This window comes from Rhinatrema bivittatum, chromosome 4 (assembly GCF_901001135.1).
Source record: "Rhinatrema bivittatum chromosome 4, aRhiBiv1.1, whole genome shotgun sequence".
NCBI lineage: Eukaryota > Metazoa > Chordata > Amphibia > Gymnophiona > Rhinatrematidae > Rhinatrema > Rhinatrema bivittatum.
This window is the reverse complement of record NC_042618.1, coordinates 373684266-373699891: the sequence shown is the minus strand read 5'-3', so window position 1 is coordinate 373699891 and position 15626 is coordinate 373684266. Positions and strand designations below refer to the sequence as shown.

Below are 15626 nucleotides of genomic sequence, written 5' to 3'. Positions count from 1 at the left end.
CCCTGTGTTCTAGTTAAGTTTTGCAAACATTTTTACCTTTGCTCATGCTAAGTGAGCTGATTTACAGGATTTTCAGTTCATTAGCAATTTTGCATATGTTTTGCAATCTAAAAATGTGTGTCAAAATGGGTGTGAGTGAGAGAAGGGAAGGTGTGTGAGTGAGGGGCGAGTGAGAGGAGGTAAAGGGAGTGTGAGTGAGGATAAAAGGGGTTGGTGGAGGAAAAATGAGAAGGGAAAGAAGTAGAGAAAGAGCAAGAGTGTATGTTGGAGATGTGAGTGGGAGAGAATGCACCACAAACACGTCGCCCTGCCATTGATCCATCCCCCAACTCTCACAGCGGGCAGATGCAGATTCTGGGAAATGGGGGGGGGGGGGGGGGCAGCTGGCAGGCTTTCTAACTTCCTTAGATGTATTTTTAACACCACTCTTTTTGCTATAATTCTGTGGAAACCTGCCCCTTGCCTCTTCCCACCCCCAATATTTCAAATTACGGAAAGGGCCAGAGGGAACAATTTGAGAGTTATTGGCCCAGTGATGCTGCTGTTTTGTTTTGGAGCCATTATGGTAGGTTGAGTTAATTGGGGGAGGGTTTGTGTTTTCGATGCGGTAACTTTACCCCTTATTCAGTAAGGGGTAATAGCGCGTCGAAAACCCCCCTTCCCCCCGAAACTAATAGCAAATGCATGTTGATGGCCCTATTAGTTATTCCCACGCGATTCACTAAGTAAAATGTGCAGCCAAGCCACACATTTTACTTTCAGAAATTAGTGCCTACCCAAAGGTAGGCGTTAATTTCTGCCTGCACCAGCTTAATATCATAGTGATATTAAGTTGGAGGTCCCAAAATAAAAAAATAATAAAAAATAAAAAAAAATGTTAAATCGGCCCACGGCTCGAAAACCGGATGCTCAATTTTGCTGGCGTCCGGTTTCCGAACCCGTAGCTGTCAGCAGGTTTGAGAACAGACGCCGGCAAAATTGAGCATCCAGTTTTCAAGCCATGGACCTATTTCAAATTTTTTTTTTTTTTTTTTTTTTTTTTTACTTTTTTAAACTTTCGGGACCTGCCCGGAGAAATTAGCACCTACCTTTGGGTAAGCGCTAATTTCTGAAAGTAAAATGTGCGGCTTGGCTAGAGACGCGCTAGTCTCCCTAGCGCCTCTTTACCACGGGCCCTCATTTAAATACTGAATTGCGCGCACAGGAGAGTGGCCTGAGCGGGCGCTCTCCCGCGACTTTTACTGAATCGGCCTGTAAGTCAGCTGCACCCCAGAATGCCATCACCGTGCCTGCCGCACAGCCAGATAACTAGCTTTCATAAAATTTCACAAATGCAATTACGTGTGCTATTTGCCATTTTGATGCACATAATCACATTTGGCCCCACCCGAGAAGACAATGGGAAGATCCAGAGGGATTCTAGAGTACTTAGGAAGAAGTACAACCTGCAGCAAAAAGGAGGTGCTATTGCTTCTGTACCAATCATTAGTTCTGTCTCGCTGTGCTATTGTGCTTAGTTCTGGAGGTTGCATCCCTGGAAGGATATAGAAAGAGTAGAGGATGGTGCCTGTAGGTATGCTTTACAATGTCCTTTGCTATTTCTATTGTGCAGGGCAAACAATTTTGGTTTTGGTGCATTTTCAGGAGGTTTTTTCCCCCACAAATTTCAGTTCATGGATTGTTTGATTTGTTTATTCATGTGAGAAAAACAAATCAAACAATAAAAATACCCCCCCCCCCCCAAAAAAAAGCCAAAAAACGAAAACAAGGCTTCCTGAGGCCTCCCACCATTCTGCCTAGAAAAATGTTGGGGCCAGGATCCTTCCCATCCCACTTACCCGGAGGTTGGGTCTCGACACCGGGGCCTTGACCCAAGCCCGACGCTGCAGCCTGATGCCCAGGTCCTGACGCCTAGGCCTTGGCCTAGGCTGGAGCCTGGGATCCAGGCTCGATGCGTAACTTGGCCCAAAGGCAAGGTCCCAAAGCTGGGGTCTTGGCCTAGACCGAGACGTGGAGCCCAGGCTTCTCAGCTCTTCGCACATTGTCCTCCTCTTTCTTCTGATGCCATGTGCTGGAGTCGCGCCAGAGTTAATTAACTCCAATAGATTTATCCCAGTGGATGGTGCAATTTTGATGTATGGTATTGCCGTACAATTGCAAAATTTTGAAATGACGCCAACAGCTGGAGTGAATGTGCGGGAGTTAATTCCTGCACTACCCCAGCGCATGGCATCGGAAGAAAAAAGACGATGACACAGGAGTTGCTGCGAGGCCTGGGCTCCAGGCCTAGACCTGACTCTAGGCCAAGCCCCAGGCATCGAGACCTGGCCTCCAGGCTAGGCCCCTGCATTGGGCATAGGTTCAGCTGAGGCCCTGCTTTGAGACCCAGCCTCTGGGTTGGGTCCTGGTGACAGGCCAGGGTCCATGCTTCAGCCTAGGCCAAAGCCCAGGTATCGGATCCCGAGGTCCGGCCTTGCCATCGAATACCTGATGGATCAGGTAAGACTTAATTCATTGTTTTGGGTCTCAGCTGAGGCTCTGGTGTCAGGCTGGACCCTAGGCCAAGACCCTGGCATTGTGCTCAGACCTAGGTCATGGCCCTACTTTGGGCCTTGGCCTATGCCTTAGGCGAGACCCTGGTTTCAGGCCTAGGCCAAGGTACTGGCATCGCACTAGGGCATAGGCCGCGGCTCAGATGCATTAATTTCAAATGAATGCAATAAATAAAATTTGTTTCATTCGGTGGCCCCCAGTTCATTTAGGAGTCCCCCTGAATGAAACAAATTGCCCTTATTTGTCGCTTTTTTGAAATTCGTTTCAAACATGCACATCCTTAAGTTTTGAATATGGGCATATTGGCCAGGATTTTGGGTTAGGAGGCAATACTTTCATGGGAGAAATACTAGCCAATCCCTCTCACAGACTGCCCCAAACCACCTCCACTCACTCCCTGTTGTCTCAGTCTCATAATGGAGAGGTGGGTGCCTGCCTGATTTCTGCCCATCCTGGAGTACCTGTTTGCATGCTTTCCAACAAAGGACTTGCCTGCACTGACTGACTTCCATCGAAGGGCTTTTTTGCTGTTTGCTCCTTCCCTCCTTGCACTGAGACACTGACTTCTAGGGCCATCAGCTGTGAGTGCTTGTGACGTCATCCAGAGGCGCAAGCATACTAGGGAGACCACAACGCCAGAGGTGTATGCACAAAGGAGTATGACAAAGGGGCCTACCACTTTGTTTGCACTCTTGTACATGCTTAGATGAGCAGTTCTATTTCATAGTGTTTAGTAAAATGTTTTGTTTCGTTGCTACTCTGTTTAGTTATTTTTTTCTTTCGTGTTTAACCATGGAACTGGTCTCTCTTAATGCTGATGTTCACTTTGGCCCTGATTTTAATAAGCATTTATATGTGTAAAACTGGATTTTACTTGAGTAAATGCACTTTACTCAAGTAAATGGGATTTTGAAAATTGCTACAATGTATACCATTGAATTGTTCATAGGATATGCTCGTGTAAGCACACTTTGTTTGAGTAAATGGCTTTTGATCTTTTAGTCGTAGCCAGGCGTTCTCTAAAATTTTCTCATTTAAATCTTGAGATCTGTCCTTCTTTTGAGATCTTGGCCCTAACCTCAGCTGTTTTTGATCTTTGTGTGGTTTGGATATTAATAAAACAATTTTAGTTGTAAATTTTAATCTCAATGTTGATAATTTTCCCCTTCCTGCGGTGACATCTTTTTAGACTCTATGGGCTTTCTCAAGTCATTATTGGCCCTATGCATAGAGTGGGACATACGCTATATTTAGTTTTCTCACATCAGGCCTGTGTCCCCATCAGCAATGAGTCTGTTCATGGTTTGCTCATAGCCTGATTTCTTTTAAAGCTAGTTTAAATTCCCATGCACCTCAGCATGCTTTGGGTATTATACAAATTGAGAAAGGGGTAATGTTGATATTGATGAGTTGAAAAAGGAATTCTCTGAAAAGTTGCAGAATGTAGATTTTGAGAATTGCGATCCAGCATTTGAGTTATGGAATGATATTTATATTGGTATTATTGAAGGCTAGCCCCTTTGAAGATAGTCACTATAACCAAAAATCATACTAGATCAGCACCCTGGTATATTGAAGCTCTTAAAAGCCTCAAAAACATGTTGAGAAGAAAAGAGAGAGCATAGTGAAAAGAGAAATCCACTATAAATTTAGAAAGCTACAGAATTACCCTTCATAAATATAGGTTAGCTGTAAATCAAAGAAAAAGGGAATTTTATGCAAAGAAAAGCCATGCTGTCTGTTTTAATAGCCATATATTATTTAACACAGTAAAAATGCTTACAAAATTTTCCGATGATTTTGTGGTTTTCAGTACTCCACTAATGTGAAATGTTTGCTATTTATTTTAAAGAAAAAGTTGAAAATTTGCTCAATTCACTGCCTAATACTGATATTTGTCAGGAGGAGCTTTGTGCCACTTCATTGACACATTGAGTAGAATTTGAGACAATTTCTATTTTGGAAGTTCAACAGGCCATTGTAAAATTAAATCCTGCTCCGAATAAAATGAATTCTATCTGTTGGTTTGTTAAAAGCGGTCAGAGAAGTTATTGCTTCCTTTCTGTCGTCTTTGGTCAGTCTTTCTTTGACAGACTGTTATTTACCTAGTGCAAATAAATGAGCCACTATTACTAAAGAATGGTAATCTTGATCCTTGTTCTCTTTTCAATTATAGGCCAATTTCTTCACTTTCATTTGTTGCAAAGCTGATAGAAAATTTTGTCCTCACTCAGCTTTCAGATTTTGCAAGCAAATTCGGTTTCAAAAAATAAAGCAGTTCTGCGACTTTATCTATCTTTGATACTGTTCTTTGAGGTTTTGATGGTGGGCAGGACTAATTGTTCCTATTGGATGTATCTGCCGCTTTTGATATGATGGGTCATAGAATTTTGATCAATTGTTTAAAGTCATTGGGTATTGGTGGTCAATCTTTTAAAATGGTTTACATCATATTTGAGTGACAGATCTCAACAGATCTCCTTTGGAAGCAATCTTTCTAATTGGACTAAAATTTCTATTGGAGTGCCACATCTATTTAATCCCATTATGTAAATTGTTGGCTGGTCTGGAGTTATCAATTTTTTATTTATGCTGACGACATCCAATTTCTTATACTGATACAAAGTTCTATTGCCTCCTTGATTGAATATCTGAAAGTTTATCTGGAGGCGATTCAAAAATGGATATCTCACAATCATCTGGTATTGAAATTTTCTAAATTGGAAATCCTGTTCCTTTCTAGAACCAAAAATGCCCCTGAGAATAATGAGGTTACTTGAAAATTGTCTCATCTGTCAGAGATCTAGGGTTTCTGTTGGATTCCTGTTTACCTATGTCCACTCATATTAAAAATCTTGTTCGGTATAATGGCTGTGGAGTGGCTAAGGTTGCCAGGTAGCTCTTTCTTAATTCCCACAGTTGCAAACAGAAAATGTCTTCATACTGTGCTTAGCTGATTTTCACATTTATTGCCCCAGTAAATTGAATATATATAATAATCTAGGACTAATAAAAATTGCAATCAACATAAGCATAATGGATAATGTAAACAAGGAAAAAATACAAATGTAATAGAAGGTAAAATACAAGAAAGTATGGGCCAGATTTTAAAAGCTCTACACGTGTAAATCGGGTTACGCACGCCGGGCCTATTTATAAAGGTCTGGCAACGCGCATAAAGCCCCAGTAAGTGTCTAGGTCCTGGGGCTTCAAAAAAGGGGCGGTCTGGGGATGGGGTGGGCGGGGCCAGAGGCCTCTGGCACAGCGGCCATTTGCTGCTGTGTCAGAGGATCGTATGTCAGCAGGCTGCCGGCAGGCGCAAAAGGTAAGATAGAGGTCGGGGGGGTTAGAATAGGGCTAGGGGTGGAAAGGTTAGGGGAAGGGGTGGGAAGGTTAGATTAGGGGGGAGGGAAAGGGGGAAGGCTGTGGGTGTTGACGCGCGCAAGATGCATAGTGTGCAACCCCTTGTGCGTGCCAACCCCTGATTTTATAACATGCGCACACCTGTGCGCACATGTTATAAAATCGGGCATCCATGTGTGCATGCTGGGTAGCGCTCGCACATGTACGCCGGTGTGTACCTTTGAAAATCTACTCCTATATGCATAGAAAAAATAAATCAAAACCAGAGTGTGTGTGTGTGTGTGTGTGTGGGTATAGATATAGATATATTTTTACAATAAGAAACTCAATCTGCTCATGTCCCTGAGATCTTCTCGTGAATCACAGCTGTGAAACAGTCACCAATTGCAGAGACTCAGCTGGCTGGGCATAGCTTATCTTTGGACCTCTGTCACCGCCAGCGCAAAGGTATTAGGTCTTGTGAGCTGGTTTATATGGGGTATCTCATTCTTTGTCTGCTTTTTTTTTTTTTTTTTTTTGTGCCAGTAATCAGTTTTAAATCATGCTGTGTACCCTTTCCTTTCTCATGCATTCCAGCCCTAAGGCAGAAAGGCCCTGTCGGGTGCTGGCTCAAAAAGGTCAGTGGAATTTGACCTGTAGGTTTCATGAGAGCTTCAGAGACTCACTAGCACAAGATTTCAGAGAAGACAGAATTTAATAGAAAAGAAAAGCTAAAGAGGCTTAACAAATCCTGAAGGCATATCACAGTTTATTCAGCTCAGTCAGTGTTTCAGTTCTTCATGGGCCTAACATGGTCTGTACCTGTATAATACATCCGGTCAGGTTTCTTTAAGATCCGCTTATTAAAGAGAATTAAATCCCTGCTGGAGCCCTCAGACTTCAGATTTGTTCTGCATGCTTCTACATGCTTCTGCCATGTATTGATGACTGCAGTGCCCTTCTGCTGGGTCTTTCAGACCAATTGCAGTTATTACAAAACTGAATAGCCCGGTTATTGTCAGGAGGTAAGAGGTTTGGTCACATTACTCCAATTTTGGCTAACTTGCATTAGCTTCCCATCATTTCACGAATTGAATATAAGATTCTTATGTGATTCATAAATTAATTAATCAGGTCAAGGCTCCATGGTCAGTTGTAGCCTTAAGAATTTATATCCCTTTTTGTTCTCTCCAATCACAGAAGAAGGAGTCGCTTACATTTCCATCTATCAAGGCAACACATTTGGGGGAAATTAGAGATCGGACTCTCTCAGTGGGTGAGCCAGAAAAGTTGAGAACTGAATTCAGGGCCGGAAAGAGCAGGAATTAGACCCGTGCCAGCTAAGAAAAGTAGGTTGTAAGGTTCTGATGTGATACTTAATAAGAGAAATCGTTTTCTAAATTTCCCAAATAATTTGAATTTATTTAAGAAGGCTTTATGAGCTTTTTTGTTAGCAAATTCTTCAATTACAATTGAAATTTTTATTTATACATGTTAGAAATAGATATATTTAGCTTTTTTTTTTAATTTTGCCCAACAAAAGTAGGCCCCTTGAACATTGTAGGCCCTAGCCAAATGGTCATGCTAGCACCCCCTCTCTCCTGGAGTGACTGAATTAACAACCCCTCGTTCAAGAAACTCTTGAAAACATGGTTGTTTCATAGACCTTTTGGCAGCATTTCATCACAGATACCTTAGTGGGATTGCAATACAGTATTATTAGTTCTAGTGTGCAGAAGAGTTGAGTATGGTACTTCAAGATTTTTTTTTTTGTGGCTTTTTATGTAAAAAATGTTTATGTATGTGCTTTTTAAGCTTGTAAACCGCATTCACATCTTATGATATTGCTGTATAAAGTGATTGTAAATAAATACATTTCTTCTAAAGGAAAAACCCTTGTGGGATATTACCTACCCCTGTCTTGGAGAGAAATAGGAGGAAGTTCAGCTGCTACTTTCAGTCTTTCACTTTGAGGATTGGACCACTTTCCTCATGTTGGTTCTCCTGGGATTGTTTCCTGTTCCCTGCATCAATCAACTTCCTGTTTTACCTGACTTCTTTGTACAACTGCTTGCAGGGTGGATGTGGAGTGATGTGATGAGCTGCACGTATGAGGCTTCTACTACTGCCGTTGGTTGTCCCTTACAGTGCAAGGTGTAAACTCTGCCACAGATAACTACCAGAATGAAAAATTGCAGCAGGTGTGCACTGGGGTTCGTGACAGTGCTGCCACCTAATAGAGAACAAATGCTGTATAATGAGACTCAGCCCAGTCTTTAGGATGCCCCCAGCCAGTCTCTCTTTCAAGCTGTCCACAATGAATATGTATGAGAGAGATTTGCATGCACTACTTCCATTTTATCTCATGCATATTCATTGCAGATAGGCTAAAAACCAGACTGCATATATCCCGAGGACTCTGAGAACCCTTGAGTTCAATCCAAGTCTTGAATTTCATAAAGAAATAACTAAAGCATATTTTCTCCTTGGGATGTAGAATCCTGCACACTTACAGACTAACTTTAAGGCTAGATGACTTTGTGGGCCTGAAGTGCTCTTGTGCATCTTTTTGCATGCTAATATTTTTTGCGCAAGTGCCTCTCTAATACCAAATTGATTATGCAAATCTTGTGCTTTTTCAGAATTGTGCAGAGTAAATGATATGCACAATGAGGAAGATTCTGACTAGCCCACATAGTTGTGAGCGTAGATGCACACTTTTATGTGCGCATACTTTGTAGCTAATATTCAAAGGGAAGTTACCCTGGCAGTTTCCTTCTGAAAATTATTTGCAAGGCGCACACATACAAAGCATTCGTGTACTTTGCACCTGCTATTTGTTTGGGCAGGTATTCAATAAGGGGTAAAATAGCATATGTAGATATAAAAAAAAATGCCAGTGTGTACACTGCTGACCCAAACTTCCCTCCCCCCAGGCTAAACATAGACGCATTGGCAATCATCCAGATGAAAAGTATCTCCCTCAGAATGTATAAAAGTATGCATGGGCTATCTATAACTGTTGCATAGTTAAATTGCTCCCCAGTACCTGGATATAATCCGTTTTGAAGTGCCAAAAAGCGGAATTTAAACATCAGAAATTAAAAAAAAAAAAAATAAAGTGCAGACTTTAATTTTTGCACACTGCATGATCTGTTCACTGACATTTTATGTGACCTTTACATTTGCTGAAAGCATAAAATTCATTACTTGTGAGAAATTCTCAAAAGTTATAGGTTTCCTTTCCAAGTGTGTTTTCTCTTCAAATCCCTGGTCAGCTAGGTTGCAAGACTCCTTTAAATCTATATTTTTTCTTAAAGATGAAATGTTTTGCAAATTCTTTGAATAGTTTATATTGCTCATGTTTGGTTGTTGCTTGAATTCCCACAGTCATGTAATCAGGAGTTGCTGAAGTGATAAGCTAATTCCATCCCACAAGGTTGTGGGTGTCCAGTTTGGATCTGGATTTCCTCTTTTATAATAATTGGTAGAATTACTGCTGAAGTCTTTAAAGAGGTTCCCCAGGGATAAAAATTCTGTGACAAAATACAAAAAAACGATAATTGATGCTTTCAAGAACTGACATCACCAGCATTTACATTATGTCAGCTTCTTAAAGACGCAGGCTGTGCTTCCTCCTGGGTTTCACTGTGCAGTAGTTGAAGCATAAATAAGTAATTTTTAATTGCAAGACCTGAAAGTCATGGTGCAGCTGCTCAGAGATCCCAGAGAGAGAGGTTTTGGCAAAGGAATGTTTATCTCAAGGGGGAAGTGCCTTGGCCTCCTTATCAAAGTACTTTTCAGAAGCAAACAATGTACTAGGCTGATGGGGATGCACCTATTAACTCAGGTGTGTGGTCTACTTTAATGTAGCCAAACAGCCTGTTGGGGGAGAAGCGGGAAAAGGGTAATTAACCCAATTGTTAATTAAAATGATTTATAAAGCGAGTCCCAGTTTTTCTGTAAATGTAATTTTTTGACTGGACTGAACTCCAGCCGTCTTTTTTCCAGGGCACTGCTATGGTCAGAGAAGTCTATCACAGGGCATGAACTGTCTGGTGGGATGTAAAGTACGTAACAGAGAAATGCCATCTAAGGTTTGCGCTGCCTTGGAAATTATGGAGAATATTTTTTTTGGGGGGGGGGGGGGAGCAGGTTGGATGGTTATTTTAAAGTTGTTTTTTTTTCCCCAAAAGCTTCTTGAAATAGGTTGCAGCATTTTTATTCAGCAGTGTTAAAATGCTACCTGTACATAAATTTTAAAAAATTAATTTGCAGTTACTGGCAGTCACACACAAGGTTTCAGTGGTTTCAATCCTGTATGTTTCTTTACCGGGCAGTCACTATAGAAAGTTTATTTGATTCCTTTGAAAGCTTTGCTACCAATTTCTTTAGCTGCATAAGAAAATCAGAGAGCCTCTGCAAATGACGTTTTCTGGATGGACTTAAGGCTTTCTGGCTTCTAGGTAAGCTTCTTATGTTGGGATGATATGTACAGGTTGGTGTTATTTGCAAGTCATTTTGTAAATTATAGCTGCCATTAAAAAGAAGGGCAGTCCAAAACATTAAAACTGGGCGCCAGCCCAGTGACTCGGTGGCAGTGCTGTGTCCTGCCATGTGGGAGACCTGGGTTGTTTCCACACCCAGCTTTTGCAGCTTGGGCTGGCTGAAAATACTGCGCTCACGGCTCCCAGTGGGGAGGGAGTTCTGGCCATTGTAACACATTAGCACCTATTTGCCAGGCCCTGGTTGCACGTACATTGGGTCACAGAATGAGCTGTGGTCTGTGACCTCTGTCTCATGCTGGGCCTGATGTGTGGGCTGGAAGAGAGGTTAAAAAATGGAGGAAAACCTATGAATAGATTGCAGGAAAATAAAGGCTGGGTGGTGAAAATGAAAAGGATGCCACTTTCTCCTTCTGGGTGGTCTTTTGGGAGGTGGATTTGCCTTGGCCTGATTAACCCACCAGGGGGGTTCCCAATAGCTGAACCTATTCTGGAAAAAATCCTGGATGGTTGCAAATTAAGGCTCCTGGTGTCAAAGCTCCAGGTTATATTACCTGTGCCGTTTATAGATCTTGAAGAAACTAAGATATAAAATAGCATACATTCTTCTTAAACCTGGATTTTGTTTTTACTACAGGTAGAAACAGACTGGATGGTCATTCCTCTCAGTAGAGAAAAGTAAATAGTGGAGGACCCCAGGGATCTGTATTGGAACTGTTGCTTTTTTATTGTATTTATAAATGATCTTGAAAAGGGAGGCAATCAGATTTTGTAGATGATGCAAAATTATGCATTGTTAGCTCATGAGCTGATTGTATAGAATTACAGGATGACCTTGTGAGACTAGGGGATTTGGGCATCTAAATGGCAAATGAAATTCAGTGTGGACAAGTGCAAAGTGGTGCCTGTAGGGAAGAATAATCCAAACTATAGATGCATAATGCTGGGTTCCATATTTGGCATCACCACCCAGGAAAAGGATCTTGAAATCATTGTGAAAATAGTTTAAAATCTTCTGCCCAGTGTATTGCATCAGTTAAAAAAAAAAAAAAAAAAAAAAAAGTAAACAGAATGTTAGGTATTATTAGGAAAGGAATGGAAAATAAAACGGAGAATATCATAATGTCTCTATCAATCCATGGTGTGACCATATCTTGAGTGTTGTGTGCAGTTCTAATCAACCCATCTCAGAAAAGATATAACTGAGTTAGAAAAGGTACAGTGAAGAGCAACCCTTGTACCTTATTGTATGCAGATTACTATTAATGATTTGATTTTAATTCTTGCTTCCATTAATGTATTTGATTTTTTGTATTTGATTATTTGTTTGTTTTATTCTGTACACCACTTGGTTAACTTGCTTTACAAGTGGTATATAAAGTCCAATAAATAATAATAATAACAAAATGATAAAGGGGATGGAACAACTCCCCTATGAGGAAAGGCTAAACAGGTTAGGGCTCTTCAGTCTGGAGAAGACAGCTGAAAAGAGATAAGCTAAAGGTCTATACAATCTTGAGTGAGGTGGGATGGGATAAATAGGAAACAATTGTTCACCCTTTCAAATAGTACTAAAAGTAGGGGACGCTAATAGGTAACACAATCGGAGAAAGTATTTTTTTTCACACAGTACACAAATTATGGAATTTGTTGCCAGAGGATGTGGTGAAAGCAGTTAGTGTAGCTTCGTTTAACAAGGGTTTAGACAGATTCCTGGAGGAAAAAAGTCCTTTAAAACCATTATTAGCCATGTAGACTTGGTAAAGCCATTGCTTAGCCCTAGTTATAAGCAAAGAGGATTTGTTCTGTTCTTCGGGATCCTGGAGGGTACTTGTGACTTGGATTGGTCACTGTCAGAGACAGGATGCTTGGCTTGGAGGACCTTTAGTCTGACGCACTATGGCATTTCTTATGTTCTTAGAATATAGTAGGGATAGTATGGCTAGTGAGAATATGATTAATAGCTGCAAGATTCACATCACCACTGATGTAAATCATTATGATGCGTTGGGGTTTTTAAATAGAAAATGTTGTTGCCTGGAGTCTCTGCAGTTTTTTTTTTCTTAATGCCATCTCGGTCCATAATTTACTAGCGCCCCCCCCCCCCCCCCCCCCATACATACATTTGAAAAGACAGACATATTTCCATGCCCTACAGCAGTGGTTCTCAACAGGTGTGTCGCAGACCCAGCAGACGGCTGCTCTTTCCTCATCAGTCTGGACAGGAGTTGGCTGATTTCTCCTTGATTGCTTCTTTCTCCTCTTCCTGGCCCAGTAGGAGGTTCTTCCCTTCTCTTTCACCCAGATCAGAGCGCGATATCACCAACTTCTGTTCATATGGGCCTGGCAGTGAGGCTGCTGATGCTCTCTTCACCCCATGGGGCCTGGACATGAAAGCAGGAGCATGAGGAAGAGAGGTGCGTGCTCTATAGATGCACTGCCGACTTCCACTGCTGCTGCCTCATCTTCTTCCTCTCCTCAGTGCTTCTTGCTCTCATCTGCTGCTGATAAAGTGAGAGGGAGACTCTGGATTGGGCTGAAGGCTTATGCTGGCTGAGAGCCAAGAGGAGGGAGAAATGTGCTGGGCAGGAAGGCCTTGGGAGATAGGGAGTCAGGAGTCTGCTGCGTGGGGGAAAGGAGGTCAGGGTTACTGGGTTGGGATAGGTGGAGGAAAGAGGGACTGGGGCTGCTGGGCAGGGAGGAGAGATGGAAGTGGAGGGAGAGAAGGAGTTGTGGAGCCTGCTGGGTTGGGGGAGAAGGGAGATCAGGGGATGCTGAGCAGGAAGTGGTGGGAAAGAGGTAGTCAGAGGTATGCTGGGTAGGGAAGAGCAGGGAGAATTCAGCAGGGGAGAGAGGATGCACAGGGAAGAGGATGCAGAGGTGGGGGATGTCAGAAATGTTGGTCAGGGATATTAGTATGTGAAGGGATGATTGAATAGTTGGGAGAAGTGATGGGGGCATGGAGGGGAGTGACGGGATACAAGAGTCATATGTCAGTTTTGAGAATATGCTTTTCTTCTATCTTTGAATTTTGCTTAATGTAGGAGAAAATGTATTTCTGTTTCTAGTTCTCCAGTTTTGCATTGCATGCAGAAGGTCGTCTTTGGGTTCTCATTCCAGTTTTTGTTTCTGCATTTGTAATGTGTGGTATTTTATTCTATATTAGGTGAAGGTAGGTCTATCTGTATGTGTGTGACTGAAATGAGGTACTTTACTAGCAAGTAGGGATTTGTATCAGTCTTATTTGTTGTATTTTCTCACTATGATATTGCACTGGTGGTGAACTGCTGCCTTTTCATGGGTTGGGCTATTGCTGTTTCATTTCTTGAAGTTAGTGCTTCTGCGGTATGGCAGGTTTGATAGACATGTACAGGTTTTGTATTATTTTACAGTGCATCTGGTAATAGAGGGAGTTTGTGATGCTGTTATTGAACTGACACCAGAATATCTTTTTTTTTTTATGTATGGTGAGTTGTACAGGGAAATGTCTTAGTTCTGCTCTGCTCCCATTGTTAGGAAGCAGGCGATTCCTGTGGATGCAGAGCACATGGTTGTATTTATTCCCAAGATGCTCGTGTGTTCAGTGTGTCACACATGTGAGCGGCATTTCTCAGGTGTGTCCTGGTAGAAGAAAGGTTGAGAACCACTGACCTACTCATAGGGATAGCTGGATACAAGTTCTGTGAATTGAGGATAAAGTACACCTGTCGGGCCACTAAGAAGATCATGCTTACAATCCAAAATATCCATTCTACACAAGAATATTGTGTTCAAACAGAAAATTTACTAGAAAAAAAAAGTTCAGTAGATATAAAAAAATCATAAGTGCAGAATAATCCATTCCAAAACTAGAAAACTAATTTTTTCAAAACTTCTCAACAATCAACATGCAGAGCCTCACTTATGCGGCTTAAGTTCACTCCGTACATTGACGCTTCTATTATTCTTCCAAAAGACTCCTCTTGGTTCACCTATTTAATTTAATAATTTTGTTGCACTGCCTTTCCAACTGGCTGGCTTGCCACTGTTTTCTGCAGGTAAGACCTTCCTGATTTGGCCCGTTGCCACTTGCAGAAGAGAAACCCCCTTCTCTTCTACGGATTAAATGAAACCCTAGAGTAGCATACCAACCTCTTGCTGCCCTCTCTGGCCGTGCCCTAGCTAGCCTATGGCCAATATGGCCGTGGCCATAGGCACCAGACCTGAAAGGCACCGCTGCGTTGGTACCACTACCGCCAGCCACACTGGAGACTTCTGCGCCGTGGCTGCCGCCACGCCTTTCCACAATGCCCCTGCCTCCCAAAAGTAACAGTGCTTCCTGTGCGGCATGCTGAGACGCTTGCAGCCACGCAGGCACAGCCCTAAGCAACATGCCATACAGAGACAGGGCAGGCAGTGCAGGGAACAAAGCGGGTACTCTGGCTGTGGCTGGCTGCTGTCTCGAGGAAGAGTCCTGGGGCCCAGCCGATCCAGCAGTGAGGGCTGAAACGGAGCAAGTGAAAGGGGGAGGCCGTACCACAGCAGCAACCCGACTGGCTCAGAGAGCATTGCCGTGCAGGCCGCCAGCTGGGAAAAGGCTTCGGGAGGGAGGGTAACTTGAGCCCAGGATGTTGATAGTGTTGGGAGGAGGAGAGGGCAGCGAGACAGACGTGTCTGGGGGTTAGGGAGAGGAGAGATGTTAGTGATGTCCTATGTTCCTGGGGAGTGAGGGATACTGGTACTGCTTAGGGGGAGGCAGGAACAGAGAAAGGGCATTGGTGGGTTGGGGGAGGGGGATGATGATGTAAGAGCATGTGTACACACACACATGAGAGAGAGCATGTGTGGGGGAGAGAAATAGCATGTGTGTGTATGGGTAGAGAGCAAACATATATCTGTGAGGAGGGAGCAAGCATTTTGTGTGTGTTAGAGAGAGAGAGAGCACATGTATGTGTGTGACACACACATACAGCCACACACACATCCACATCCACAACAATCTCAGGGTCAGGGTGACTGGAAATCACAAGTTCCCAGGAATGGAGAGTAACAGTTTTTTTTTTGTTTGTTTGTTTTTTTAAATCCTTATTAGTTGTACTTATTGGGTGTTTGATGCGTATTGAAATATTTTATTGGTGTTTGGGAAATTTTTAAAAATTATGTAAATTAGTTTTTAATTATTGGATATTATTCTGTTGGTCAGCTGTTTTGAAATATGCACTTTTAAGTATTTAAATGCATTTTTAT

General features: G+C 42.4%; 1 protein-coding gene across 1 annotated transcript in view; it reads left to right on the top strand.

Moving 5' to 3' along the window:
• The window catches only part of FGD3 (FYVE, RhoGEF and PH domain containing 3), a 281833-nt gene that overhangs the window by 135529 nt on the left and 130678 nt on the right, over positions 1 to 15626 (top strand). The gene's annotated exons all lie outside the window — the stretch shown is intronic.